Source organism: Triticum dicoccoides, chromosome 7A, assembly GCF_002162155.2.
Source record: "Triticum dicoccoides isolate Atlit2015 ecotype Zavitan chromosome 7A, WEW_v2.0, whole genome shotgun sequence".
Classification (NCBI taxonomy): Eukaryota; Viridiplantae; Streptophyta; class Magnoliopsida; order Poales; family Poaceae; genus Triticum; species Triticum dicoccoides.
Genome location: NC_041392.1, coordinates 643,545,282 through 643,559,427, shown reverse-complemented (window position 1 = coordinate 643,559,427; position 14,146 = coordinate 643,545,282). Strand labels below are relative to the sequence as shown.

General features: G+C 48.2%; 1 non-coding gene and 2 pseudogenes across 1 annotated transcript; 1 reads left to right on the top strand and 2 right to left on the bottom strand.

Annotated features, from left to right (window-relative positions):
• LOC119333777 overlaps positions 1 to 10,306 on the top strand; it is a 101,036-nt pseudogene extending 90,730 nt beyond the window's left edge.
• LOC119334792 lies at positions 5,820 to 5,994 on the bottom strand (annotated as a pseudogene).
• A 455-nt stretch (positions 10,307 to 10,761) lies between the features above and the next one.
• On the bottom strand, positions 10,762 to 10,955 carry LOC119334788. The gene has a single exon (XR_005161551.1). It is a non-coding gene; the product is annotated as a U2 spliceosomal RNA (small nuclear RNA).
• Between the last annotated feature and the right edge of the window lie 3,191 nt (positions 10,956 to 14,146).

Genomic DNA, 14,146 nt, shown 5'->3' with positions numbered 1-14,146 from the left:
ATTTCACAAGAGAACCAAGCACATCAAGAGACGCTTCAATTCCATCCGGGATCTAGTCCAGGTGGGAGACATAGAGATTTGCAAGATACATACGGATCTGAATGTTGCAGACCCATTGACTAAGCCTCTTCCACGAGCAAAACATGATCAGCACCAAGGCTCCATGGGTGTTAGAATCATTACTGTGTAATCTAGATTATTGACTCTAGTGCAAGTGGGAGACTGAAGGAAATATGCCCTAGAGGCAATAATAAAGTTATTATTTATTTCCTTATATCATGATAAATGTTTATTATTCATGCTAGAATTGTATTAACCGGAAACATAATACATGTGTGAATACATAGACAAACAGAGTGTCACTAGTATGCCTCTACTTGAGTAGCTCGTTAATCAAAGATGGTTATGTTTCCTAACCATGAACAAGGAGTTGTTATTTGATTAACGGGATCACATCATTAAGTGAATGATTTGATTGACATGACCCATTCCATTAGCTTAGCACCCGATCGTTTAGTATGTTGCTATTGCTTTCTTCATGACTTATACATGTTCCTATGACTATGAGATTATGCAACTCCCGTTTACCAGAGGAACACTTTGTGTGCTACCAAATGTCACAACGTAACTGGGTGATTATAAAGGAGCTCTACAGGTGTCTCCAAAGGTACATGTTGGGTTGGCGTATTTCGAGATTAGGATTTGTAACTCTGATTGTCGGAGAGGTATCTCTGGGCCCTCTCGGTAATGCACATCACTTAAAGCCTTGCAAGCATTGCAACCAATGAGTTAGTTGCGGGATGATGTATTACAGAACGAGTAAAGAGACTTGCCGGTAACGAGATTGAACTAGGTATTGAGATACCAACGATCGAATCTCGGGTAAGTAACATACCGATGATAAAGGGAACAACGTATGTTGTTATGCGGTCTGACCGATAAAGATCTTCGTAGAATATGTAGGAGCCAATATGAGCATCCAGGTTCCACTATTGGTTATTGACCGGAGACATGTCTCGGTCATGTCTACATTGTTGTCGAACCCGTAGGGTCCGCACGCTTAAGGTTACGATGACAGTTATATTATGAGTTTATGCATTTTGATGTACCGAAGGTTGTTCGGAGTCCCGGATGTGATCACGGACATGACGAGGAGTCTCGAAATGGTCGATACATAAAGATTTATATATTGGAAGCCTATGTTTGGATATCGGAAGTGTTCCGGGTGAAATCGGGATTTTACCGGAGTACCGGGAGGTTATCGGAACCCCTTGGGAGCTATATGGGCCTTAGTGGGCCCTATTGGAAGAAGAGAAGAGGCGGCCAGGGCTGGGCCACGCGCCCCTCCCCCCTAGTCCGAATAGGACAAGGAGAGAGGGGGCCGGCGCCCCCCTCCTTTCTCTCTCTCTCTCTTTTCCACCTCGCGAATCCTATTCCAACTAGGATTGGGGGAGAAGTCCTACTCCCGGAGGGAGTAGGACTCCTCCTGGCGCGCCCTATGATGGCCGGCCGGCCTCCCCCCTTGAACCTTTATATACAGAGGTAGGGGCACCCCAGAGAGACACAAGTTGATCCACGTGATCATATTCTTAGCCGTGTGCGGTGCCCCCTTCCACCATAGTCCTCGATAATATTGTAGCAGTGCTTAGGCAAAGCCCTGCGACAGTAGTGCATCAAGATCGTCACCACGCCGTCGTGCTGACGGAACTCTTCCCCGACACTTTGCTGGATAGGAGTCCGGGGATCGTCATCGAGCTGAACGTGTGCTAGAACTCGGAGGTACCGTAGTTTCGGTGCTTGATCGGTCGGGCCGTGGAGACGTATGACTACATCAACCAAATGCTTCCGTTGTCGATCTACAAGGTACGTAGATCACACTCTCCCCTCGTTGCTATGCATCACCATGATCTTACGTGTGCGTAGGAAAATTTTTGAAATTACTACGTTCCCCAACAATTTCTACCTTCGTCGATTTCAACATCACGAAGAGCTCGGGAATCGTTTTCGTCATCCCTTGCATACTATAGTTCATCATGATGTTCTAGTAACTTGGTGATGGTGACTAGAGAACTCTGTCAATCACTATCTTATCTGTAAGATTAACTCCCACTTGATTCAAGCGATTGTAGTACCCAGACAATCTGAGCATATGCTCACTGCTTGAGCTATTCTCCTCCATCTTTTAGCTATAGAACTTGTTGGAGACTTCATATCTCTCAACTCGGGTATATTTTCTTGAAATATTTGACTTCAACTCCTAGAACATCTCATATGGTCCATGACGTTTAAAACGTCTTTGAAGTCCCGATTCTAAGCCGTTAAGCATGGTGCACTAAACTATCAAGTAGTCATCATATTGAGCTAGCCAAACGTTCATAACATCTGCATCTGCTCCTGCAATAGGTTTGTCACCTAGCGGTGCATCAAGGACATAATTCTTCTATGCAGCAATGAGGATAAACCTCATATCACGGACCCAGTCTGCATCATTGCTACTATCATCTTTCAACTGAGTTTTCTCTAGGAACACATATAAAACATAGGGAAGCAATAACGCGAGCTATTGATCTACAACATAGATATGCTAATACTACCAGGACTAAGTTCAAGATAAATTAAAGTTCAATTAATCATATTACTTAAGAACTCCCACTTAGAAAGACATCCCTCTAATCTTCTAAGTGATCACGTGATCCAAATCAACTAAACCATAACCGATCATCACGTGAAATGGAGTAGTTTTGAATGGTGAACATCAATATGTTGATCATATCTACTATATGATTCACGCTCGACCTTTCGTTCTCAATGTTCCGAGGCCATATCTGCATATGCTAGGCTCGTCAAGTTTAACCCGAGTATTCTGCTTGTGCAAAACTGGCTTGCACCCGTTGTAGATGGACGTAGAGCTTATCACACCCGATCATCACGTGGTGTCTGGGCACGACGAACTTTGTCAACGGTGCATACTCAGGGAGAACACTTTTATCTTGAAATTTAGTGAGAGATCATCTTATGATGCTACCGTCAATCAAAGCAAGATAAGATGCATAAAAGATAAACATCACATGCAATCAATATAAGTGATATGATATGGCCATCATCATCTTGTGCTTGTGATCTCCATCTCCGAAGCACCGTCATGATCACCATCGTCACCGGCGCGACACCTTGATCTCCATCGTAGCATCGTTGTCGTCTCGCCAATCTTATGCTTCTACGACTATCGCTACCGCTTAGTGATAAAGTAAAGCATTACAGGGCGATTGCATTGCATACAATAAAGCGACAACCATATGGCTCCGGCCAGTTGTCGATAACTCGGTTACAAAACATGATCATCTCATACAATAAAATCTAGCATCATGTCTTGACCATATCACATCACAACATGCCCTGCAAAAACAAGTTAGACGTCCTCTACTTTGTTGTTGCAAGTTTTACGTGGCTGCTATGGGCTTAGCAAGAACCGTTCTTACCTACGCATCAAAACCACAACGATAGTTTGTCAAGTTGGTGCTGTTTTAACCTTCGCAAGGACCGGGCGTAGCCACACTCGGTTCAACTAAAGTTGGAAAAACTGACACCCGCCAGCCACCTGTGTGCAAAGCCCGTCGGTAGAACCAGTCTCGCGTAAGTGTACGCGTAATGTCGGTCCGGGCCGCTTCATCCAACAATACCGCCGAACCAAAGTATGACATGCTGGTAAGCAGTATGACTTATATCGCCCACAACTCACTTGTGTTCTACTCGTGCAAATAACATCAACGCATAAAACCTGGCTTGGATGCCACTGTTGGGGAACGTAGTAATTTCAAAAAAATTCCTACGCACACGCAAGATCATGGTGATGCATAGCAACAAGAGGGGAGAGTGTTGTCCACGTACCCTCGTAGACCGAAAGCGGAAGCGTTAGCACAACGCGGTTGATGTAGTCATACGTCTTCATGATCCGACCGATCAAGTACCGAACGCACGGCACCTCCGAGTTCAGCACACGTTCAGCCCGATGGCGTCCCTCTAACTCCGATCCAGCCGAGTGTTGAGGGGGAGTTTCGTCAGCACGACGGTGTGTTGACGATGTTGATATTCTACCAACGCAGGGCTTCGCCTAAGCACCGCTACAGTATTATCGAGGTGGACTATGGTGGAGGGGGGCACCGCACACGGCTAAAATACGATCAACTTGATCAACTTGTGTGTCTAGAGGTGCCCCCTGCCCCTGTATATAAAGGAGCAAGGGGGAGGCGGCCGGCCTAGGAGAAGGGCGCGCCAAGGGGGACTCCTCCTTTCCTAGTTGGAGTAGGAGAGAAGGAAAGAGGAGGAGAGGGAGAAGGAAAAGGGGGCTGCACCCCTTGTCCAATTCGGACCAGAAGGGGGGCGGAGGCCTCCTTCCTTTTGGCCTATCTCCTCTATTCCCGTATGGCCCAATAAGGCCGATATACTCCTCGGCGAATTCCCGTTACTCTCCAGTACTCCGAAAAATACCCGAATCACTCGGAACCTTTCCGAAGTCCGAATATAGTCGTCCAATATATCAATCTTTACGTCTCGACCATTTCGAGACTCCTCGTCATGTCCCCGATCTCATCCGGGACTCCGAAGTCCTTCGGTACATCAAAACATATAAACTCATAATATAACTGTCATCGTAGCGTTAAGCGTGCAGACCCTACGGGTTCGAGAACTATGTAGACATGACCGAGACACGTCTCCGGTCAACAACCAATAGCGGAACCTGGATGCTCATATTGGCTCCTACATATTCTACGAAGATCTTTATCGGTCAGACCGCATAACAACATACGTTGTTCCCTTTGTCATCGGTATGTTACTTGCCCGAGATTCGATCGTCGGCATCTCAATACCTAGTTCAATCTCGTTATCGGCAAGTCTCTTTACTCGTTCCGTAATACATCATCTCGCAACTAACTCATTAGTTGCAATGCTTGCAAGGCTTAGGTGATGTGCATTACCGAGAGGGCCCAGAGATACCTCTCCAACAATCGGAGTGACAAATCCTAATCTCGAAATACGCCAACCCAACAAGTACCTTCGGAGACACCTGTAGAGCACCTTTATAATCACCCAGTTACGTTGTGACGTTTGGTAGCACACAAAGTGTTCCTCCGGTAAATGGGAGTTGCATAATCTCATAGTCATAGGAACATGTATAAGTCATGAAGAAAGCAATAGCAACAAACTAGACGATCAAGTGCTAAGCTAACGGAATGGGTCAAGTCAATCACATCATTCTCCTAATGATGTGATCCCGTTAATCAAATGACAACTCATGCCTATGGTTAGGAAACATAACCATCTTTGATCAACGAGCTAGTCAAGTAGGGGCATACTAGTGACACTCTGTTTGTCTATGTATTCACACATGTATTATGTTTCCGGTTAATACAATTCTAGCATGAATAATAAACATTTATCATGATATAAGAAAATAAATAATAATTTTATTATTGCCTCTAGGGCATATTTCCTTTAGAGACACGGCGACGGCAAACTCCGACCCGCGGCGAGGGCGGTGACCTGCGTGGTGGGGGTGGGGCAGGTGGTCGGGGATTGACCGGAGGCGTGGGTGCATGCGGGCTGCATGCGGCGCTCCCCTTTTTTCTTCTGACGAGGATTGTGTGCGTGAGGAAGGGAGAGAATTGACTTTTGTGCGAAGGGATACCCCCCTTTTTTCTTCTGATGAGGAATGCGTGCATGCGGAAGAAGGAGAGAGTTGGCTTTTGTGCGAAGGGATAAGGCTAATCTGAGGGCCTCTGGCCTTGATCTAAATACAAGCATCCCATCTCAAGAAATGAAAATTTTAAGTTGATGGGCAACACCTGAGGGACCAAATGGCAAGCCATTGTGGTGGTCTCTCTCCCATAAAAAATAAATTTAATATCATTGTGGGCACATGATTCACATATCAAATATTAAACTGATAAGAACAGATACTACACTTGATCTTAGCCAAAAAGCCGAGAAAGATATGAGTTGAATCGCTGCCCTACCCCTCTATTTATCACCTCCTACCGGACGCAGCTTTGGTGCCTTAAAGGCACCTGCCTTTGGGTCACTGACATGTGGGCTAGCCACTTGTTGGGCCCACATGTCATAGATACAAAGGCAGGTGCCTTAAGGCACCGAAATATAGTCCCCTCCTACCTCCTGTCCTCTCCTCGCCTAGCGAGGTGGTACTAAACGAACTGCTCGCGCCTGACGGTGCAATGCCACCAAGCCAGCCTCTTGCGTGGGCCTAAACATAGAAGGCCTTTTGCAAGGCCTATTTTACGATCACAGCGCTGGCTAATGAGTTGCTCGCGCCGCTGTTTTGCGATCACAGCGCTGGCGAACGCCACGGCTCGAGGGGCAGTCTGCCGAGAATCAGCCGCGTGCACACGCCTGGAGCTATATATATCTACAGCTAAGAGCATCTTCAGCCGCGCCCTCAACAAGACCCCCTAGACGACTTTTCGGCCGTCGGTGCTAAAAAATCGGCCCAGTCACGCCCCAAGGACCCAATTTTCGTCGGCTCGGACTGAAATTGGCGCCGGCGGACCCAACCCAAATCCGGCGTGCTGGGGGCTGCTCGGGGGCACTGGGCGAATTGTTTTTGGCGCGAAAAAGCCACGGCCCCTCCTTGCCAGCGACTCGTCTCGCTTCTCGCCGCTTCATCGTCCTCATCGCCTCGTTTCCCGCGGCGAATCAATGCCAAAGCTGCCGCACGCTGCCGCGCCGGTTAGCCTCCGCCGTGGATGCCTCACGGGCGGCGCAGTGAAGGCGTGACGACGCGTGTCCCCGCGCATGCCACGTGTAGACGCGGCGGCCACGCATGCTCGCGGCACCTCCACCTATATAAGCCGACCCCCAGCGCGCCGGTGGCACGCACAGAGTCTCCACCGCTGACGCACCCTCTCTCCCCTTCCTCCCTCTCCCCTCGCCGTCCCAGTTCAAATAAATGGCCGAACGATTCCCAGGCGACGGCGCGGCGGCGAACGGCTTCAGCCGCCACCACCTTCATGAGGACGAAGCATGGCTCCTCTTCGAGGCCGAGTACCCGGTCCTGCTGGACATGCGGGTGCCCGGAGCGTGGAGAATCAGCGCCGGCGGGGTCCCGGTGCCACCACCGCCCACCGGGGTGGCACGGCGTGCGGAGATCGCACGTATCCGCGCCTCCCTGCCGCGGGCGGCGAGGGAGGGGCCGCGCTACGTCCGCGACAGTCCGCTCTGGGAGCCGTACTTCCGCCGCCGTCACGCCGAGCAGCTCGAAGCCACCAACGCTGGAGGCCATCCTCGAGTACATCGAGGGCGGCAACACGCCGAGGCTGGAGTACCCCGAGCCCCCGTCCTTCTCTCGCCGCTGTGGGAGCTCGTGGACGCCGAGGCGCATGGACCCTGGGGCGTCCTCCTCCTCGTCCGGTCGGTCGACCGGCTCTCCCTGCCTCCGCCCCGTCAAGCCGGAGCCCCAGGACACGCCTGTCAGCCGGCGCACCCGCCGCTCCGGTGTCCGCATCGCCGACTCCACCCCCGCCTCTGGCCGCCTCGTCTTCGTCGCACCCAAACCGGAGCCCAGCCTCCCCCCGGAGTACGAGGAGCTAGCTCGGCGCGGCTTCTCCGACGAGGACGCCCTACGGTGGGCGCGCGACGACTACCTCCGCGACGAGATGGTCCGACAGCGTCGGGCCCTGGAGGAGATCGCCGCCCGCAAGCGTGGGCGCGAGGACGAGCACGGTGTCGTGATCCTCGACAGCGATGACGACGAGGACGCCGCCGGACCGTCCAACCCGCCGCGCCAACCGGGGGAGGGTTGTAGCAGGGATGGCGGCCGCGGCGGAGGCGACGACGACGACGATGACGGTGGCGACTACACGCGGTTCTATAGCCTCCTCGGCATGTAGAACGGTGACGAGCGGCGAGGCGAGGGAGACGGCGGGCCTAGTAGTGTGTTTTTTTTCTTTTTTATAAAATATTTTAAATATGTATAAACTCTCGCCGTGTTTGGTTGAATTTGGTTTGAACTTGCCGAAATATGTATGAACTCGCCGAAAATGGTTGAATTTGCGCCATGTTTGTGCCTCACTTTAATTTTCACAAAAATTCGTGGGCGCTGCGACTGGCATCACGCCCCCAGCGCGCGTTTTGCGCTGGTGCGCCCAGGGGCGATTTTTAGTGCCTCCTTGGGGGCCAACGGCTGGAGATGCTTTAACCATCACGGGTCACGGCCGAGCGCTGTTGTCAGTAGCGGGCGGAATCCGGGCTCAGTTCCACCATCCTTTCTGAAAGAGCAATTCTGCAAGTGCGTTCATGAGTTATTCAGAACATAGGTTGCTGCAGTCTTCTCTGAATTCACGAGTTATTATTCAGACATTCTCCACCCTCAAAGAACTCAGCAGACCGGATGTCCATTATTAACAGAAAGGCAATGGGATGAGTCGCTAATGATGGAAGTCAGGGACGTCACACAGAAGTTCTTTCAGCTCCCTCACGAGGAAAAATTGAAGATCAAAATGACACCTCAGAGTGATTATAGGTGTGATATCTGAATAAAAACCCAACTCTTCTTGTAGCTAGTTGTTTGGTCCTTGGAATATCTCTACATAAGTACATATGCAATGAACTTTCTTGTGGTCTATCATCAGAGGGTATCAGAGAGTGGGAGAAAATGTTACCAAGGGTAAACCTAATATGCATGAAGCAATTCATGTAAGTTCATCTGTCCCTCAATTTCTTGTAATACTTGTTTAAATTGTTCTGTCATTTTTAGCTAAACCCTTAGAAAAAATTTGCAATGCTACATGCCTATTGAACCGGGCAGATATGGTAATCATGCTAAACCAATGGAAGAATCTAATTTGTGGTATGTTTTCAACTTCCCTTCTCTGTTTTTCTTTAGGATCCCTTCTCTGTTCTTTTCTCTGAAGGTATATTTTAGAGAGCCGTCGTCACATTTTTTTCAGAAAACGGTTCACTGCCTGCTTTTCTGAAGGTAACACTGTTAGACACCTATTGATGTCAGTATGTTCACCATGTAAAAAAAATGCTCCTTTACTACTTAATACGCTTTAAAGAGCTGAATAGTTTATCTTCCATGCAGGCCAGATTATCCATCAAATTTTGACACGCTGCTGGAAAACTATATAAGCCTTCTACAAAGTCCACTTATCTGAATTACTTATTCTTTTATGCTCATCGATCGTATCTGACAGTGTTTATCATGCCATTTTTTATTTCAGATCTTTCAAGGAAGATCATGCGAGGCATAGCCTTGGCACTGGGCGCGCAGTTGGATGCTTTCGAAGGCGGAACAACAGGAGATGCTTTCTGGGTTCTCAGATTGATTGGCTATCCATTCTCAGCTGGCATCCCACCACGCATTGATATTGGATGGTAAGCACACAAAAAAACATATTTGTCTTATGCTTACTTGGGTGGATACATCTGACTGCTTTTCTTCGATACACCATGCATCCTATGATCAATTCAGTGGAGCTCACACAGATTATGGTTAGTACATTGTATCGTGTTCTTTAAGTCAATACTAGAACACTGTATCGTGTTCTTTAAGTCAATACTAGAATAATATGTTTGCCTTTTTAGGAAAAACGCATATGGTATTTTTCAAAACATTAAACCAAAAATCCTGGGGGGAATACTTTTCCTCATTTTGTTAAACTGCAGGCCTTTTTGACACTGGTGAATCAGGACGGTGATATCTGTGCTCTTGAGATACTTATTACTTCACTAGCACACATATCTTGTACTATTATCCATCTATGCCCTCTGTTTCCTCTGTCAAGAAGCAAGGAGATTGATCTGCTGAAACTCTTTAGTAAATTTGGTATCAGGTAAGGAACCAGTCTGGTGAGTGGATATAAGCCAAGCCCGTACCCGGGACCTTCGTTTGCAACATCGGAGACATGCTGAAGGTTTCCTTGTTTGCAACTTCACTGAATTTTATCTGTTTTGTCCGCCTAATTCAGTCTTTTCTTGTAGCAACCTTATCAATTGTAAATCATTTTCTTGTAGCTACCGTGTATCTGTCGCATTCTTCTATGAGGTATGTATGTATGTATAGCCCTCTCGCGGACGAACATATTTATGATATGTATGGCTGTACCGATTGAGTTGCTTATACTCGATGTTTTTTTCTGAAACAAATGGCCTGTATATGCAGTCGAACTTTGACGCTGCGGTGGAGCCCGTGGAGTTGTGCCGAGAGAAAACCGGCGGCGTTGCCAAGTATGAGAAGGTGGTGTATGGGGAGCACCTGGTGCAGAAAGTTCTCACCAACTTCGTTATGTAACAGTTTCTGTAGCATTAGCATGTACTGGAAACGTTGGGGACCGGCCACGGCGCTTCGTCAATAAAACATGTTGACAAACTATCCCGGTGTGTTGTGACCAGGCAAAGGAGTGCCATGGCAAAGCGCTCACTTTGCAGGCACAATGAACAGTCACTCTATTTGTTATGCTCATACGTAGAGATCTTTTTTTCAATGAAAAGGCTAGAAACTCCACCAGTTTTTCTATAGAAGGTGATTATGTCGGTTCGAGCCTCCCGGGCGTCTCGGTCCTTTGCCAATCTACCAACGGAACAACATTGAGTTCCATCTCAAGAACAACCTACCAACGGCTCAACCTCCTGTCCTACAAGCATTTTGGGGGTTCAGAATGAACATATCTTCTCACTCACAAACTGGATGCAGACTGAACTTCAAAGCACTTTGGCAGAACAAATCAAAATTTAAAATTGTTTTGGTTGGGGTGCACCTGCCCAGGCAGTAGTGCAAGGCACTGGGCGACACCCGAGGGACCCAATGGCAAGCCATTGTGGTGGTCCCTCCCCCACAAAAAATAAATTTAATATCACTATGGGCACATGGCCCACATATCAGATATTAAACTGATAAGAACAGATACTACACTTGATCTTAGCCAAAAGCCAGGCCTGATTCCTCATCCTTTCTGAAAGAGAAATTCAACAGTGCGTTCATGAGTTATTCAGAAATATATGTTGCTGCAGTCTTCTCTGAATTCACGAGTTATTATTCAGACATTCTGCGCCCTCTCTGAACTCAGCAGACTGGATGTTGGAGTGTGACGGTCTGACGGAACAAGTAGTTCTCCTAGAGGACATGCAGCTGATCAATACATGTTTATCCTTTTAAATTTCTCTTTTCCGCACCAGTCGTGTTAAGGTGATATGGTCGATGCACTGTTTGTTTATCTCAAAAGTGAGTTCTCTTTTCCTCTTTGCAGGTGATATCAGCACGCTCGTCGACAAGATCGACGACCCTGACATGGCCGCCTACGAAGGTTTGCTGGACTTCGCTTGCAGCGACGCCGGATTCTTCGGTGTGGTGATCACTCGTTCAACTTTGTGATGGCAATATGGACCGCTAAGCAGGCTATGCAAAACTGGAAAGACTTTTTATGCTTTTGTGATATACTGATATTTGAACTGAACATTTCCCAAATTAAAAATAGCGAACTACAGAAAATCAGTTTTTGGGGAAATGTGACACATGAACTCCACTTGGGTGTCCCTGCGCACTACTAGTCCGGGATACCATGACTGCAAGGGGAGGAGGGAAGTTCATCGAGTCGTACTACATGGACGTGCAGTGATGATCAGTGGACTGCACGTGGCGCGCCTCCGAGCTGCACATGAATAAAAGGGAGTGGAGGTCAGCAAGATGTGGCGCTCACCAATGCAAGCCGAACTGCATGGGAGGGGTAATCGGATCGCCTGCAAATCCAACATGAACCTCGGCAGAGTCAAGGTGGAGTTCCTGTCATGGTTTTGTCATGGCAGATGTCCTCGTGAGAAGACTAAGTTGTGAGGCCATAACCGCTAGGTGGAAGCTTGGATGGGATTAATCGAAATACGAGAAGACGCGAGTTTACCCAGGTTCGGCCCCTCACGGTGGAGGTAAAATCCTATATCCTGCTTGATTGCTATTGATTGCGGTGGCCTCGATTACAAGGGCACTATTTTGCTACCTCTATCTTGAGAGCTATCAAAACATGTGTCTCGAGACCTATCAAAACATCTGTCTCGAGACTTGTTTGTCTAAAAACATGTCCTTTTGATGACCCAGGGACTCGCTTTATATAATAGCTGAGTCCATGGGGTTACAAGAGGTTTCGGGTTATACCCGCAGTTGGAGTCCTACTCCAAGTCCTCTAAATCCTCCATGCTTTCAAAGTTGGGGGACTCCGTCTTGTATTTGGACTCGTTGGCAGAATTTCGTGTAAGTCCAAGTCCTGTAGCAAGCCGGGTCAAGATTGTAGCCAGTTCATGATTGTAACCAGCCGACTTAACTCGAGAGATGACTTATCCTCAGAGTCGTGTCTAGCCACAGGTAACTCCCCGACAGTTCCTCCCCCCTGCCTGCATAGGGGTGCTGGAGGCACGCTGGCCATCGACGCATTTTTGGAGGCAACCTAGGATCTGTGATAGCTTGCACACGCAGCAGGATCCACTGGAGAAGGGGGAACTGGAAAAGGTTGAGGGGAGATTGGGCCGATGGTGGGAGGCTGTCTCGGATCTGCGTCGGCAGCTGCGTGGGGCGCCTAAGGGCGGCACATCAGGATCCACACTGGCAGCCGTATCGGTCGCCTTGGGGAGGCGCCAACTGGGTCCATGTTGGCAGCCGTGCGGGGCGCCTGGGGGCAGCACACCTAGATCCACGTCAGCAGCCGCAGAAGATGCCTAGGATGGTGTGGCCGGATCCACACTAGTAGCCATGGGAGGCGCCTGGGATGGTGCAGCCGGATCCGTGCCGGCAGCCTAGAGGGGACTGTTAGTGGTGGGGCGGCAGTGGAAGGTTGGGGTGGGCGGTGGGGGAGGGGTCGGATCTAGTTGCTTGGGTGACAGGGGGCGCTAGATGGCTGGGAGCGTGGGTGGACTGCCAGAGGCGAAGAAGATGGCAGGGATTTGGGGTGCGGTTGCGGGGGTCTGTGGGGAGTGGGGCTTGGGGACGACCGTGCGGGGGGGGAGTGAGATAGTTGGAGGAGTGGGTCATGTGGGATGTTATTTCTCTTTCCATGGTGCGCCTCGGGGGTCGGTTCGGTGTGTGTGTATGTGAAGAATAAGGTTTTTGTTGTTAGAATAAGGTCTTAAGGGGTGTTGTTAGAATAGACCCACCCTATATATATGGCGTGTTCCCTATAATGACTACGATTCTATGGCTTGTTCCATAGTGTTGTGAGACTTCCAATGGTTCTCCTGTAACTGGATTCCCCGGAACCACAAGAATCCTTAGAATGGGATTCCAACTCAGCAAGAATTCTTGGGGTCCCTTGGGGATTCTTGATTGGAGCTGAGCCAACCATAGCCCAAAGTCGTATCTCTTTGGTTAATAAAATCCAAAAGGTTTATCGATCCCAAGGGGGACTAGGATTCCTTGTGTAATTTTATCCATCTCTTAGTTTTTTTTTTTGAATCATTGAGTTCATCACTCAACGTAGTCTAGCAGTTCAGTTCGACTCTATTTGAGAGACCTTGATTAATTTCTCATTTTTGACGTGATAATAATGATTTATTTTCATATGTCATGGCGATAAAATAATTTAGGGCCGCGATGAAAAAACATATACTAAAACAATAATTATCAATAGCTTATTATTAATTGCTTTGTATGAACTGAATCAGGTTTCACACAAACAATATAAGCATTCACCTTCATGCAAATATTTCTAGTACATATATAAACTCATTTCATGGTACTCAGTTCTTTCCGCAACATCATGTGCCACTACTGCCTTCAAGGCAACTGCTCTTATCCTTGTCATAACCTCGGTTAACACAGTTAGCCTTGCATGCAATGTTGCCACTAGCTCGGACTGGTGGCGAACAATACTCCACAGGTGTACACAGGTCAGTATCTGTGCACAAAGCATAATAGAGATACATATAACCCACCAGGAAAATATTTGTTTGTGTATCAAAATACGAGTGAAAAGATCAGGAAAGGAAGAAGAAGACCATACCTATGTAACGCGCTGCTGCATGATCTGAGAAGACAGTGGTGGCCATGGCTACAAGAGCTACGAAGCATAGGGCCCGTGTGTAGTTCTGCATACATGCCATGGGAGATAGTTAGCTATTCTTTTTCTCCTAATGTTGTTCGTTGATTTTG